Source organism: Lithobates pipiens, unplaced genomic scaffold, assembly GCF_037356315.1.
Source record: "Lithobates pipiens isolate NorthernLeopardFrog02 unplaced genomic scaffold, aLitPip1_a1.2 Scaffold_1, whole genome shotgun sequence".
In the NCBI taxonomy this organism is placed as follows: Eukaryota; Metazoa; Chordata; class Amphibia; order Anura; family Ranidae; genus Lithobates; species Lithobates pipiens.
In genome coordinates this window covers 64,645,932-64,660,213 of record NW_027507685.1, presented here as the reverse complement: position 1 = coordinate 64,660,213, position 14,282 = coordinate 64,645,932, and the positions used below count along the sequence as shown (strand labels likewise).

Below are 14,282 nucleotides of genomic sequence, written 5' to 3'. Positions count from 1 at the left end.
TAATTTCCTAGAGAATTTGTTTATTTCCCCATTTCCTACCCACACACCCCCTTTTTTATTGAAATTGTCATATTCAGAGTGTACCGTATTATTCAATTATATATATATATATATATATATATATATATATATATATATATATATATATAGTGTAATAAATTTGGTGTTATCACTCTCACTCTCTCATACTGTTCACTGGAAGTTCAACATGGCACATCGTGGCAAAGAACTCTGAGGATCTGAAAAAAAGAATTGTTGCTCTAAATAAAGCTGGCCTAGGCTATAAGAAGATTGCCAAGAACCTAAAACTGAGCTGCAGCATGGTGGCCAAGACTATACAGCGGTTTAACAGGACAGGTTCCACTCAGAACAGACCTCGCCATGGTCGACCAAAAAAATTGAGTGCACGTGCTCAACATCATATCCAGAGGTTGTCTTTGGGAAATAGATGTATGAGTGCTGCCAGCATTGCTGCAGAGGTGGAAGGGGTGGGGGGTCAGCCTGTCAGTGCCCAGAACATACACCGTACACTGCATCAAATTGGTCTGCATGGCTGTCGTCCTAGAAGGAAGCCTCTTCAAGATGATGCACAAGAAAGCCTGCAAACAGTTTGCTGAAGACAAGCAGACTAAGGACATGGCTTACTGGAACCATGTCCTCTGGTTTGATGAGACCAAGATAAACATATTTGGTTATTTGGTTCAGATGGTGGCAAGCATGTGTGGCAGCAACCAGGTGAGGAGTTCAAAGACAAGTGTGTCTTGACTACAGTCAAGCATGGTGAAGGGAGTGTCTGGGGCTGCATGAGAGCTGCCAACACTGGGGAGCTACAATTCACTGAGGGAACCATGAATGCCAACCTGTACTGTGACATACTGAAGCAGAGCATGATCCCCTCCCTTCAGAGACTGGGCTGCAGGGCAGTATTCCAACATGATAACGATCCCAAACACACCTCCAAGACAACGGCACAGTGGTGTAGTGGTTAGCACTAGCAGTAAGAAGGGTCACTGGTTCAAATCCCAACCACAACACTACCTGCCTGGAGTTTGCATGTTCTCCCTGTGCTTGTGTGGGTTTCCTCCCTCACTCCAAAGACATGCAGGTAGGTTAATTGGCTTCTGTCCAAAATTGTGCCTAGTATATGAATGGGGACCTTGGCCTGTGGGCTCCTTGAGGGTAGGGACCGATGTGAGTGTGCAATGTACAGGGATAGGGATAATTGTAGACACTCACTCAGGCTGAACTGGATGGACTTGTGTCTTTATTCAACCTTACTAACTATGTAAAAACCACTGCCTTGGTAAAGGTGATGGACTGGCTAAGCATGTCTCCAGACCCAAACCCTTTTATGCATCTGTGGGGCATCCTCAAACGGAAGGTGAAGGAGCGCAAGGTCTCTAACATCCACCAGCTCCCTGATGTCATCATGGAAGAGGATCCCAACCTGTAGCTCTGGTGAACTCCATGCCCAAGAGGGTTAAGGCAATGCTGGAAAATAATGGTGGCCACACAAAATATTGACACTTTGGGCCCAATTTGTACTCACTTTTGTTGCCAGCGGTTTAGACATTAATAGCTGTGTGTTGAGTAATTTTGAGGGGACAGAAAATTTACACTGTTATACAAGCTGTACACTCACTACTTTACATTGTAGCAAAGTGTAATTTCTTCAGTGTTGTCACATGAAAATATATAATAAACTAGTTACAAAGATGTGAGGGGTGTAGGATTTACTCACTTTTGTGAGATACTATATATATATATATATATATATATATATATATATATATATATATATATATATATACACACACACACTTTATATTATATAAGTGAACCATATAAAACTGGTTTGTGTTTTACAGTCAATGTTCTTTCTTTCTCCCAGTTGTGCTCCTACATACATTGTCACCCAGTCACACATTGCACAGTTATGATTTATTTATGTCATTCTAAGGAAACCCACCCTGAAAATGGCATGCAGCTGTTGCAAGTGTACATGTATGTAGACAGAAGGAGGATGCAAGAGATCAGCAGTGCTAATATGTAACAAAAACGTTACATCTAATTTAATTGTCTTTTCTGTGTTTTGGTTGAGCTCATTACCCACTGCCCCACCAAGACAGGGTAAATGGCGGGCAGACAGCGAGCGGGCGGTGGGGATTCACAGTGGCAGCATTTGATGGGCACACCAACAGCATTTGATGTGCACAGTAGCGGCATTTGATGGGCACAGTGGTGGCATTTGATGGGTACACTGGCAGCATTTGATGGGCACAGCGGTGGCATTTGATGGGCACAGCGGCAGAGCTTGATGGGCACAACGTCAGAGTTTGATGGCACAGCGGCAGAGTTTGATGGGCACAGTAGTGACATTTGATGGGCACAGTAGTGGCGTTTGATGGGCACAGTGGCTGTAATTGATGTTTTTTAAATCTGTTCCTTTATATGCAGCCACCCACTTGGGACTGGGCCCTGGTGTTCCACCATTGGGCTTGGAGAAAAGAGCCCTGTCCGAAGGTCGGGGGGGGGGGGCCCGCGGCCCACCATGGTTTCCTGCATCGGGGCCCTGAAGGTTCTAGTTATGCCACTGTCTGCAATCATTAATCGCCCTCCCTGTGTGGGCCCCCCTGTGTGCTCTGGCCCCCTAAATAGGACTGGTGGTCCCCCCTATCAGTGGCCCTGACCATCAATACTGGGGTGATTATCTTTACACACAACCACTGAACACTGGGCAGAATGATTTGGTAAGTTCAGTATCTTTGCATAAAGTTGCATCCATACTTCTGTACAGCATGCATTCTGATTCATTTCATGATTATTACTGGAAATCATTTTGATGTATACGGGTGGGTGTTAAAAATGATATGCTCCGGGTGCCAGATATGCTGGGTACATCTTTGGTAAAGAAAATAAAAGTTGACACAAATCAGTTGATTAGTACAAAGGAGCTTTAACATTTACCTTCTCACAAACTTAGCCTTTCGTGGTTGGTGGTTTCCATTCTAAACTCTTGTAACTTTCAATATTCTGTGAACCAAAGAGATTTTACACATTACACAAGGCCTTTCTGGCTTTGAAACAGTTAAAAAAAAAAAGGGGGGATGATCAACCACTGGCCACCCCATCTGTCTCTACATGGTGGAAATATCTAAATATTGTTTTTTTTTTCTGATGACATGTAAAATGTTTGGGCTACAACCAACTCAACATTTTATTTACCTTTTTACCTAGAATAACCTCCTTTTTATATGTATTACTTCGTACAGTAGTACAGCAGATTATGGTATTACATAAATACATAATAATAATATTAATAAAACATAATTCTGCCCAGCTGTCATACACCTAACCTTATATCAGTTGTTCTAGAGCAGTGGTCATCAACCTTGTCCTCAGGGCCCACTAACAGGCCAGGTTTGCAAGATAACTGAAATACATCACAGGTGATATCATTTGCTGCTCAGTGATTGCAGTATTCTAGTCTGCATCTCCCCAAGGTAATACATAAAACCTGGCCTGTTAGTTGGCCCTGAGGACAGGGTTGATGACCATTGTTCTAGAGAACAAAGTAAGCCCCCGTACACACGGTCTGTCAGATTTTTTTCTGACGGATTTTGTCCGAAACTGGTATTACATACACACGGTTGGACAAAGTTGTCGGAAAATCCAATAGTTCGGAACGTGATGAAGTTTGTACGTTCAGGCTAGTAGCCAATAGCTTTGCTCTCATACTTTGATCTGAGCATGCATGGCACTTTGTCCGATCGGAATTCTCTACAAAGGATCGGAAAAAGTCTGATTGGATTTTGTTGTTGGAAAATTTGAGATCCTGCTCTCAATTTTTTTCTGTCGGAATTACCGATGGAAAAAGTCCGATTGAGCCCACACACGGTTGGATTTTCTGACAATATGATCCGATCTGACCTTTTCTGTCGGAATTTCCAACCGTGTGTACGGGGCATTAGTCCCACAGAAAACAAAGTTTGATCGTGGCACTACGTGGCTGGGCAACTAGATGCCGCCGATGCTCCTAGGAAAAAACATATAATGCCACGTACACACGGTCGGAATTTCAGCCAGTAAAAGACTGATGAGAGCTTTTTGTCAGAAAATGCGACCATGTGTATGCTCCATCAGAATTTTGCTGGCCGAATTTCCGCCAGCAAAAGATTGAGAGCAGGTTCTCACTTTTTCCGATGGAGAAAGTTTCTATCGGAAATTCCGATCGCGTGTATGCAATTCCGACGCGCAAAAACTCACGCATGCTCAGATTCAACTACGAGACGGAAGCTATTGGCTACTGGCTATTGAACTTCCCTTTTCTAGTCCCGTTGTACGTGGTGTACGCCACCGCGTTCTTGACAGTCGGAATTTGGTGTGACCGTGTGTATGCAAGACAGCTTGAGCGAAATTCCGTCAGAATTCCATCAGAAAAACCATCAGAGCTTTTTCCAACCAAAACTCTGATCGTGTGTACACGGCATTAGGAAAATTACATTGACGTTCCCAAGGCTAAGGATGTACAGTAATTAGGTATCATACAACCCTATACACATATGAAATATGACAGCCTTTTTACATGCTCCCCCTTCTGTCGCTAGGTTTTTGCAAAAGCTGAAGCAAGAATGTACTAATTGAAGGGAAAATACTATTTGCTACATGTCCCAAAAGAGTAGATAAAATGTAAAAAGAAAAAAAGTTAAGATTTTAAGTAACCTGAACTAAATCTTAAAGGAGAAGTCCAGGCTGAGCTTGTTTGGCTGGGTTTCTCCTATGGGTCACAGGAGTGCAATTCATTTTGCACTTCTGTGACCCATTTTCAGCAGAGAGCAGTCTGAAGTCCACTCTCTGCTGACTTCGCAGAGATCAGTCCAGGCACCGCATCATCCTGACAATAAAGTCTGGATCCACCAGTTGCCTGGACTAATGCATATCTCTGCCTCTCAGTGAGCCACTGAGATGGCCACTCCCCGCCCCTCCACAGCCCAGCGTTTCAGTGAGAGCAGAGGAGCAGAGAGGAGAGCTGATAATTGACAGTCAGCAGCTCTCCACTCAGGGATCTGTGAGGACGAAGCCATCGGTCATGTTCGATCGCTCGAGTTCTCAGTGCAGAGGCGCAGAGGGACAGATGCTGCATCAGATCAATACTGCATCTACCTAGGTAATTATAAATGGGCAAAAAAAATATATATACTTCTCTTTTAAACAGGAACCGCATTCTGCTTACATAATTTTTGCCATTCAGAAGCTTCCCTCCAACCACTTCGCATATTATTTTATATATACTGTGATTCTCTACGTGCCAAATATTCTGCAGAAATCTCCCTCCACTGAGTCTGGCTGCAACCATTTTAACTGTGGGCAGCTGAAGCTGCTGTCTGTTCACTTCCTGGATTTACACAGACACACAGAGGCACTCCTCCAGCTCTGCAGCTCTCATTGGCCCTTGTATGACCCCCCCCCCCCCCCCCCCCGCCAGCGTGAGAGAGAGCTGTGCATGATGTCATAAACCTAGGCTAATGACCAGAGAAGAAACAGGAAGTGGCCTGTATAAAGTATTTACTGGCAGAAAAAAAAATGTTTTACTATCCAAAGTTAAAACAACAAGGGCAGAAGATTTAATAGATGGAAAGATTAAATGAATTACTGAAGTTACGTTTTAAGAAATGTTTGCTTTCTGTCAACAGCCCCTGCCATTGTTTCCTCTTACTGTTTTTATTTAAGGGTATATATACACAAATAGATACACACAAAATTATAAAATTACAATGAAACAGAGAAAAAATAATAACATTTTGTAAATGATGATGCTTGGTGCTAAACCCCCTAATCCTCACCTGTGAGTGCCCTATGGTATAGTTTTTTATTTATTTCTTTTTTTGGTGGAGAATGCGGGCACTATGGTATATTTAACCCTGCCCAAATCTTAGCCTTGGATCTGTTGAAGCCCGTGGAAGAAGAATTTGGGAATCCTGGTAAATCATAGACTTAATACCATAATGTGATGCCTATCAAAAGCAAACCACCCCCACATTCACAGTTGACTAATGGCCTTGTTATTCTGCAAGGCAAGGACTGCATTGTGGACTAGAGTGAAGAAACCTATATGCTCACCATACTCAAAAATTGTGTGTATTTCATGAGGTTCCAGTGTGCACATGAGACCCCATGGGAGTTATGGGAAGGAAATAGACATGTGCATTCGTTTTCGTCCGAATGCATTTTCATCCGAATTTCAGGTATTTTGGCTATCGTTTGTTAAAAAGTGCAGAATCCGAAAAACGAAAGATCCGACATAAACAAAGGCTTTATTTTCGTTTTCGTTGTGACAACAGTTCGATATAGATAGGAGATTCGATATGATGCTGACAATAACAATCTGTGTCTATCTAACCTGTGGTCGAATGTGCCTAACCTTAACTCTATTAGTCCAGGATTATTCTACATAGAGAGAAAAGATTTGACATAGAGAGAAAAGATTTGTCATAGAGAGAAAAGATCGCTGCTGGAATTGGGTGGGGGAAGTAAAATAAAAATAATGATGATGATGAATGTTATTGGTTGATTGTAACCAAAGAGGAGGAGCAGTAAAATAGCTAGAACTAAGTACACACGTACAGCCAACTTACTTTCACTTACGATTGCTAGCAGAGAGAGACACACACACTGAATCATTTGAGAAAACAGTCAATCTTAGCAGGTCCGTTTGTCAGAGAACCTGAATTATTTAGCAATTAAGTATAAGCACAGCAGCAGAACAATAGTGAAGGAAGCTACAGTTCAACTTAACTTTTTCATAATAATCTGCTGCTGTTGTGTTGTGAACTTGATAGTGATACTAGTGTTGTGATAGCTTCAGAGGCTGCCCGTGTTTTGGGGGGGGGGGGGGGGTTTATTATTATAGGTTCTATAGTATAGATTGAGATTCTATATAGATTCTATATACCCTATCTTATTAACTGTCTGATCAGTGATCACTATCACCAGTCCATTTTCTGTTTGAACTATATACATTCAACATGAACGACAAAAATTTAACAAAGCAGTGAAAAACATACAAACGTTGAATCTTTAGCTTATAGTGCCTGTTGAAAGTTCTAAGATGATTCGATGGAGCAGCTAAACTATACAGTCATACAGTTTAGCTGCTCCGTCGAATCTTCTTTGAACATTCGACAGACACTATGAGCCTTCAATGACAGATTCAACCTTAATTAATTAGGATTTTCGGACTAATGCAATTTTTAACGAAAAACAAAAATAAATAAAAACAAATTTTGGGAGTAACTAAATAAATGTATGTAGCACTGACCCCCGAAGGAGCGGCTGAATTAATTGGGCTTACCGTTACCTTTGCCAGATCCACATAAAGGGATTTTTATTTGCGAAAAATAGTTAACAACACAGTCTCTCAATGTAGGGTTAGAGGGTTTGGGTAGGAAAGTCCAGGTACTCTTATCTATAACTTAAATAGAAAGAAAGTCTTTCACTGATAGAAAATCCAGAGAATAGCCATTCACAACTGGATCCTCACCCTTATTGGATAATCCTTCTCTCACCAGGCCTAACAGCCAACAAGGTGTTTAAATCAAGAACAAGTCTCTGCCACAGACATTGCTATAGAACACGTTAGTGAAACTGAAAGTTTGTAGAACCCTAGTATGGTACCAGTATCTTGCAGCCAGTCCAGCGATACCACACGAGATTGGATTCACTTGGGTCTTTCAACTTGTCCAGGCTCTTGTTGGGAAGCCAACCCTTGCGTGGTCTTCTCCTGAAGAGTCCTCCCCTGGATAACTTCACAGTTGTTGGGCCTCTCCACTAACTGAGATGGCACCAGACCACCTCCAAACCCTTCCTTCAGTTTCTTTGCCTTGGGCTAGCCAGCCTCGAGATGTGTGATCGGGTGGATCCACACCCCAGGCCATGAGAGTCCTGGGGGTTTGTCAGGAGGACCAGGACTAAGCAGTAAGAACATACTTCTGGACCGGAACCCCGAAACACGTGACATCCGCACCTTAAGCACAGCAAGAGTGACACTCCCACTGGGCTGGTTCCGAGAGACAATAACCTTAATGCACCCAACTAGACTGTGTTCTGCACCCTGCCATGATCACAGTGTCACAGTGGACCCGGCAGTCCAGCTAGACTGGTGCTGAGGTCTAAATTTAGGATAATTAACTAACCTTTCATGACTAAGCATATTTTTGGCATTTGGTGTTTACAAGTTAAAATCCATATTTTTTGCTAGAAAATTACTTGGATCCCCCAAACCTTATATATATTTTTTTAGCAGAGACTCTAGAGAATAAAACGGCGATTGCTGCAATATTTTATGTCACACTGTATTTTGCGCGGCGGTGTTTTAAACGCAACTTTTTGGGAAAAGGAATACTTTCATGAATTAAAAAAAAAAACAGTAAAATTAGCCAAATTGCACGCACTTGTGGATTGACGACAAAGTACGGTACCTAAAAATCTCAATAGGCGACAGTTTAAATTTGTTTTTACGGTTACCAGGTTAGAGGAAGTCTAGTGCTAGAATTATTGCTCTCGCTCTGACGATCGCGGCGATACCTCACATGTGTGATTTGAACACAGTTTACATACGCGGGCGCGACTTCCATATGCGTTTTCTTTGCTTCGCAAGCTCGCGGGGACGGCGGGCGCGTTAAAAAAATGTTTTTTATTTTTATTTTGTTTTATTTATTTTAAAATGACTAAATTGTTTAAAAAAAAAAAATTTGATCACTTTTATTGCTGTCACAAGGAATGTAAACATCCCTTGTGACAGTAATAGGTGGTGACAGGTACTCTTTATGGAGGGATCGGACCCCCCACCCCTCCTTTACACTTCAATGTATTCAGATCGCCGAAAACGGCGATTCTGAATACTGTATATATTTTTAAAACCGGCGCCATTGGCAGCCGAGTAAACGGGAAGTGACGTCATGACGTCGCTTCCGTGTTTACTATGAGGAGACTGGAACGAAGCCGATTACAGCTTCGTTCCAGTTCCTCCCCAGCAGCTGGAGGCAGCGGACATGGAATCGGTGCTCCCGATCGAGCGGGAGCACCGGTAACAGCGGCGGAAGGCGGCGGGAGGGGGTTGTCCCCTTCCGCTCCTCCGGCATAACAGCCAAGCGGCTTTTAGCCGCATCGGTTGTTATGGCTGGATAGCCAATCGCCTGCTGAAAAAAATGGTACCGGGATGATGCCTGCAGGTGCGGGCATCATCCCGGTATACCCCTCGGAAGCCGAGTACGCACATCTGCGTACGCTCGGCGGAAAGGGGTTAAACCCAAAACCAAACTGTGGTTCAAGGGTAAAGTTAAATGACAAAAACACATAGCGCATGCTCTTCAGGAGCCAGAGCTACATGTATTTTTCGGACGAAAATGAAATTCCAAAACAAAATATTTCAGTGTGCACGTGTCTAGAAGGAAATAGGTAGCAAAGGGGCAGGCTATTAAACAAACCTGTACTTGGCCCTGAATGGGCAACACACAAGTTTGTCTATGTGCAGTACACAAGGGGACATTTTGCAACTGGAAGAAAAAAGTTTTAATGTTTTAATATGAAAAAGCAAAAGCTGTAAAAATATTCAGTAGTCTTTAACTGGAACTGGTTCCAGCTGTCTTAGCAGATTGCTTCTAAATGCATACAATATAAATATCTGCACATTTTTGAGAAATAACACATATTTTTCAGCCTAATTGCGTAGTCAAGTCAAAACATTTTTCTAACTTCGTCATCAGATTATGCTTGTGGTTATAATAAACGTCTTAACCTCAAAAGCTGTCTTATCTTGTTATCTTAACATGAAGGAGAATTTCGCTCTGTGTTGTCAGTTGCACATCATACGTTTTATGACTCGCAAGTGTTACTATGAATGTGGTTCTTAGGTATTAACTGTCAACCAACATTTGTTGTGTGATAAAATAGGATTACTATAGAAGAGCCTCGTGCCAAAAATCTATGTATGGATAACAGATGTTATTATGTATACCAACTGAGATGTTAGTTTTTATATTTTTGTAAATAGAAACAATTTCTAATGGTTACTGCAGCTTTTACAAAGTGGTGCTATGGCCACACTAAGACCCCTTTCACACCAGGGCGTTTTGCAGGCGCTATAGCGTTAGAAATAGCGCCTGCAAAACGCCCTAAAGAAGCTGCACCATTGTGTGTAGTGTGAAAGCCCCGAGGGCTTTCACACTACAGCGGTGCGCTGGCAGGACGTCAGAAAAAAGTCCTGCCAGCAGCTTCTTTGGAGCGGTGAAGGAGCGGCGTATTTACCGCTCCTCCACCGCTGCCGCCCATTGAAATCAATGGGGCAGCGCTGTAATGCCACCGGCAAAACGCCGCTATTGCGGCGTATTGCCGGCGGTTTTAACCCTTTCGCAGCCGCTAGCGGGGGGTAAAAGCGCCCCGCTAGCGGCCGAAATGCGCCGCAAATCCGGCGGTAAAACGCCGCTAAAAATAGCGGCGTTTTACCGCCGACGCAAGGTGTGGTGTGGTGTGAAAGGGGTCTAAATGAAAAAAAAAAAACTGGAGGTATTTAACCGCTTGCCGACCAGCCGCCCTCATTTTACTGTGGCAGATTGGCACGATCCCGCGAACCGTCGCAGCTATATGTCGGCTCGTGGGATCGGGATAGCAGGCGCGCTGGTGCCGCTGCACTGCAGGGGTGCCGATGCTCTTGGCCGACGATCGCCATGACCGCCGGCCACGAGTAGTCGCGGGCATGAGAGGCAGAACACGGAAGTGTGTGTGTAAACACACAAATGCCTGTTCTGCTCTGTGAAGAGAGGCAGATCGTGTGTTTCTAATAGCTAGGAACCACGGTCTGTCATTTCCTCTAGTCAGTCCCCTCCCCCTACTGTTAGAAACATGTAGCAGGGAAAACAGTTAACCCCTTGATCGCCCCCTAGTGTTAACCCCTTCCCCGCCAGTTACATTTTTACAGTGATCAGTGCATTTTTATAGCACTGATCACTGTATAAATGCCAATGGTCCCAAAAATGTGTCAAAAGTGTCTGATATGTCTGCTGTAATGTCACAGTCCTGATATAAATCGCAGATCGCTGCCATTACTAGTAAAAAATAATAATAATAAAAATGCTATAAATCTATCCTCTATTTTGTAGATGCTATAACTTTTGCGCATAAACCAATCAATATATGTTTATTGAGTTGTTTTTTTTTTTTTTACCAAAAATATGTAGAAGAATACATATCGACCTAAACTGAGAATTTTTTTTATAAATGGGGATATTTATTATAGCAAAAAGTACAAAATATTGTGTTTTTTTCAAAATTGTCACTCTTTTTTTGTTTATAACGCAAAAAATAAAAACTGCAGTGGCAGTCAAATACCACCAAAAGAAAGCTCTGTTTGTGGGAAAAAAATTACGTCAATTTTGTTTGGGTGTAACGTCATACGATCGCGCAATTGTCAGTCAAAGCGACGCAGTGCCGAATCGCAAAAAATGGCCCGGTCATTCAGCAGCCAAATCTTTTGGGGCTGAAGTGGTTAAGCTCTAAGCCTATCTCTGTACACTTTACAGCAAAGTGGCATGTTTGCCACCACTACTCCCTCTCCTCGTTTTACTGCTTGTCAAGGATGCTGTCAGCTTCACAGCAGTGACGCTGACAGTAGGCAGATTCCATAGCCAATAGCAAACTGTCTATTGCTACTGATCTCACCTGCCTGTGGTTAATCACAAGATGAGGATACCTGATGGGAACTTATGGGTTCATTTTCTAAAACTGGAGAGTACAAAATCAGCTTCCAGGTTGTGGCGTTTTACCGCCGACGCAAAGGGCGGTGTGGTGTGAAAGGGGTCCTAGACAACAGCTCAGAGGGGGAGACTGCTGTACTAACATTGGACCATTACCGATCCGGAGCTGTCAGCATGTACCAGGCATTACTGCAGACTTTAATGGCTTGAAACACTCATAAAGTACTAGCTAAAGTGATCTTAACCTAGGCTTAGCTTTTTGGGTTAGTGATTGTTGTTTGGGTTAATATTTGTTGTAGTAGTTATTTTCACAGGAAAAAAAGGTAGCTTTTGCTCAAGATATAAATTGAACTGGCAATGCTGACACATGTCTTATTAATATGTGGATTTTAATAACAGGACCACTTTGAAATCATGATGGAAAATTCTCTAAAGCTCTCCCTGGCCCTCTCCAACACCTACAACAGACCAGAGACTTGTTCCTTCAGGAGGTGAGGAAAGAGGAACATCAGCTGTGTTTACATCTCCTTTTGCTGTGCCAGCTGACTGTACTACTGAGTTTACATAGGTGAGCTACATAAACGTTCTGACCAGAAGGGAAAATTATTATGCAACAGGTCAATGAACAGTGTAGACCTGTATGGACAACTCATTGAATGTATCTCTTTACCATGTGACACAGCTGATCACATGGTAAAGAGCCTACGTCATAGGTTCTTTACTGTGATCACAGATGCGATGTGTGTGGGTGATACACTGCACCACCGATTGCCACGCTGTGCGCCCCCAGTCTTGAAAGACATCATATAACGTCCAGTCAGGACAATGGAGCTGTCATTCTGCTATAGGCCATATAGCCTTTGAAACAATAGTTATACTAGACAGTCCAGAATTCATTTACTTGAAAAATCTCCTGACATTTGATAACTGCTGCCTGTCTGCTGGTCATCTCTTTCCACAATTTCCTGGATTCCCATCATGCTTTGCAGCTTCTCTTCTGCTACTTACTTTCACTTTCTAAGGACTACATATCCCATGGTACCTTGATGTCTGCAATAATCTTGTACTTACCCTGCCTCCTGAATTTCCTCCTCTCCGCACCTCTGTAGAACAGAAGGCAGGCTCTGTGAAAGGTGTGACACAGCAGTGCCAACTCAAAGGACACAGTTGTCACAGAATTCCATGAAGTAAATGTGTGGGAACCTTTACAACGTACATTTACAAACTTCAAGAACATTCAGATTTATAGAGCTAGACTACAAATTATTGAAACCCATGTGCATAGCTCCCAACATTTTGAGATGGGAATGAGGGACACCTACTAACAAATGTATGTAGGCTTAGAACAAGCCCCCTGCCACACCACCTTAAAGGAGAATTAACCAAAAAAATAAATAAATAAAAGGTTCATTAAATCCACAAGGGCTTTTTTTTTTACCACTACTCTTCCTTTATATTGGCTTTTAATATTTACAAATGCAGCAATTTAGAATTTGTATGAAAGGTTTAGCACTGGGAAACACCTTTTGAAAAATAAAAAGTGCATTTTATATACAACTAATAGATCAGACCAAAATGAGGGGCAAATGAGGAGGAACGAGGGGCATTGCTCCAAATCAGGGACAGTCCCTCGAAATCAGGGACAGTTGGGAGCTATGCATGTGAAAATGAATATCTGATTTTAAATTAATATATATTTTAAAAACAAAACATTTTATTTTATTTTTTTGATTTGCAATAATTTGCAGATTGTGTGTGTGAATTATAATAATGCTATTTATGTTCCTAGATATAAAAGCTTCCATAAAATGTACCCTTTCAGTGTATTTGACCATGAAAATGAAAAAATGAATGTAAACCTTACCTTTACAGTGCAGAGGTGTCAGAGCTGCATCGTGCATCGTGTTTGTAAGAAAGATAATGTACAAGTTACAAACAGAAGCAAAACATAAAAAGGAAGTACAGAGAACTGCAACGTGAAGCCACAACCTTTTTCTGTTGCCAAGCCCCATGTGTGAGAGTATATTTACCAGTGGGTTACATTCAGTACTCCAGGTGATATGGAAACCACCAAAGCACATACATAGCAATCTAAATATTATGGACCTTCTCTAGTTTGATGACCACAGAATGTTAGAAACCAGAAAAGAAATGTATTAAGTATGTGGTATTTTGTTTTAGTTATTAAAAAGAAAAGAAATACAGCTTAATAATATATCACAAAAAAAAAGAAATGTTAGTTAGTTAGTTATGAATAAAGTGGAAAAGGTTAGAGATTCTGTGAGGTTTTTATTGCTGCTGCTAATGCATTCTGTTTTTCTGGGTGATCATTTTCACCTGAACAGAAAGTGATAGGAAATCCAAAATGTTACTGTTCCCCAAAACAGGAAGTGATGGTAAATCTTATAAGAGGGGCAACAGAAGGATTAATTTGCCTTTGTTTTGTGTCTGAGAAAAGTGAGGTGAAATCCCCCCAACTGGACAAAGTCAACCACAAATAAACAAACAAATTAATAAAACACTAGCACATTT

General features: G+C 42.1%; 1 protein-coding gene across 2 annotated transcripts in view; it reads right to left on the bottom strand.

Annotated features, from left to right (window-relative positions):
* Positions 1–13,745, bottom strand: part of P2RY10 (P2Y receptor family member 10) — a 32,301-nt gene extending 18,556 nt beyond the window's left edge. The window contains exons 1-2 of one of the 2 annotated variants that reach the window (XM_077450045.1): positions 13,615–13,745; positions 2,968–3,033 (exon numbers count right to left, since the gene is read on the bottom strand). The gene's annotated coding sequence lies outside the window, so the exon portion shown is untranslated. The remainder of the gene's footprint in view (positions 1–2,967; positions 3,034–13,614) is intronic. The other variant, XM_077450104.1, reaches the window with a different exon arrangement.
* Between the last annotated feature and the right edge of the window lie 537 nt (positions 13,746–14,282).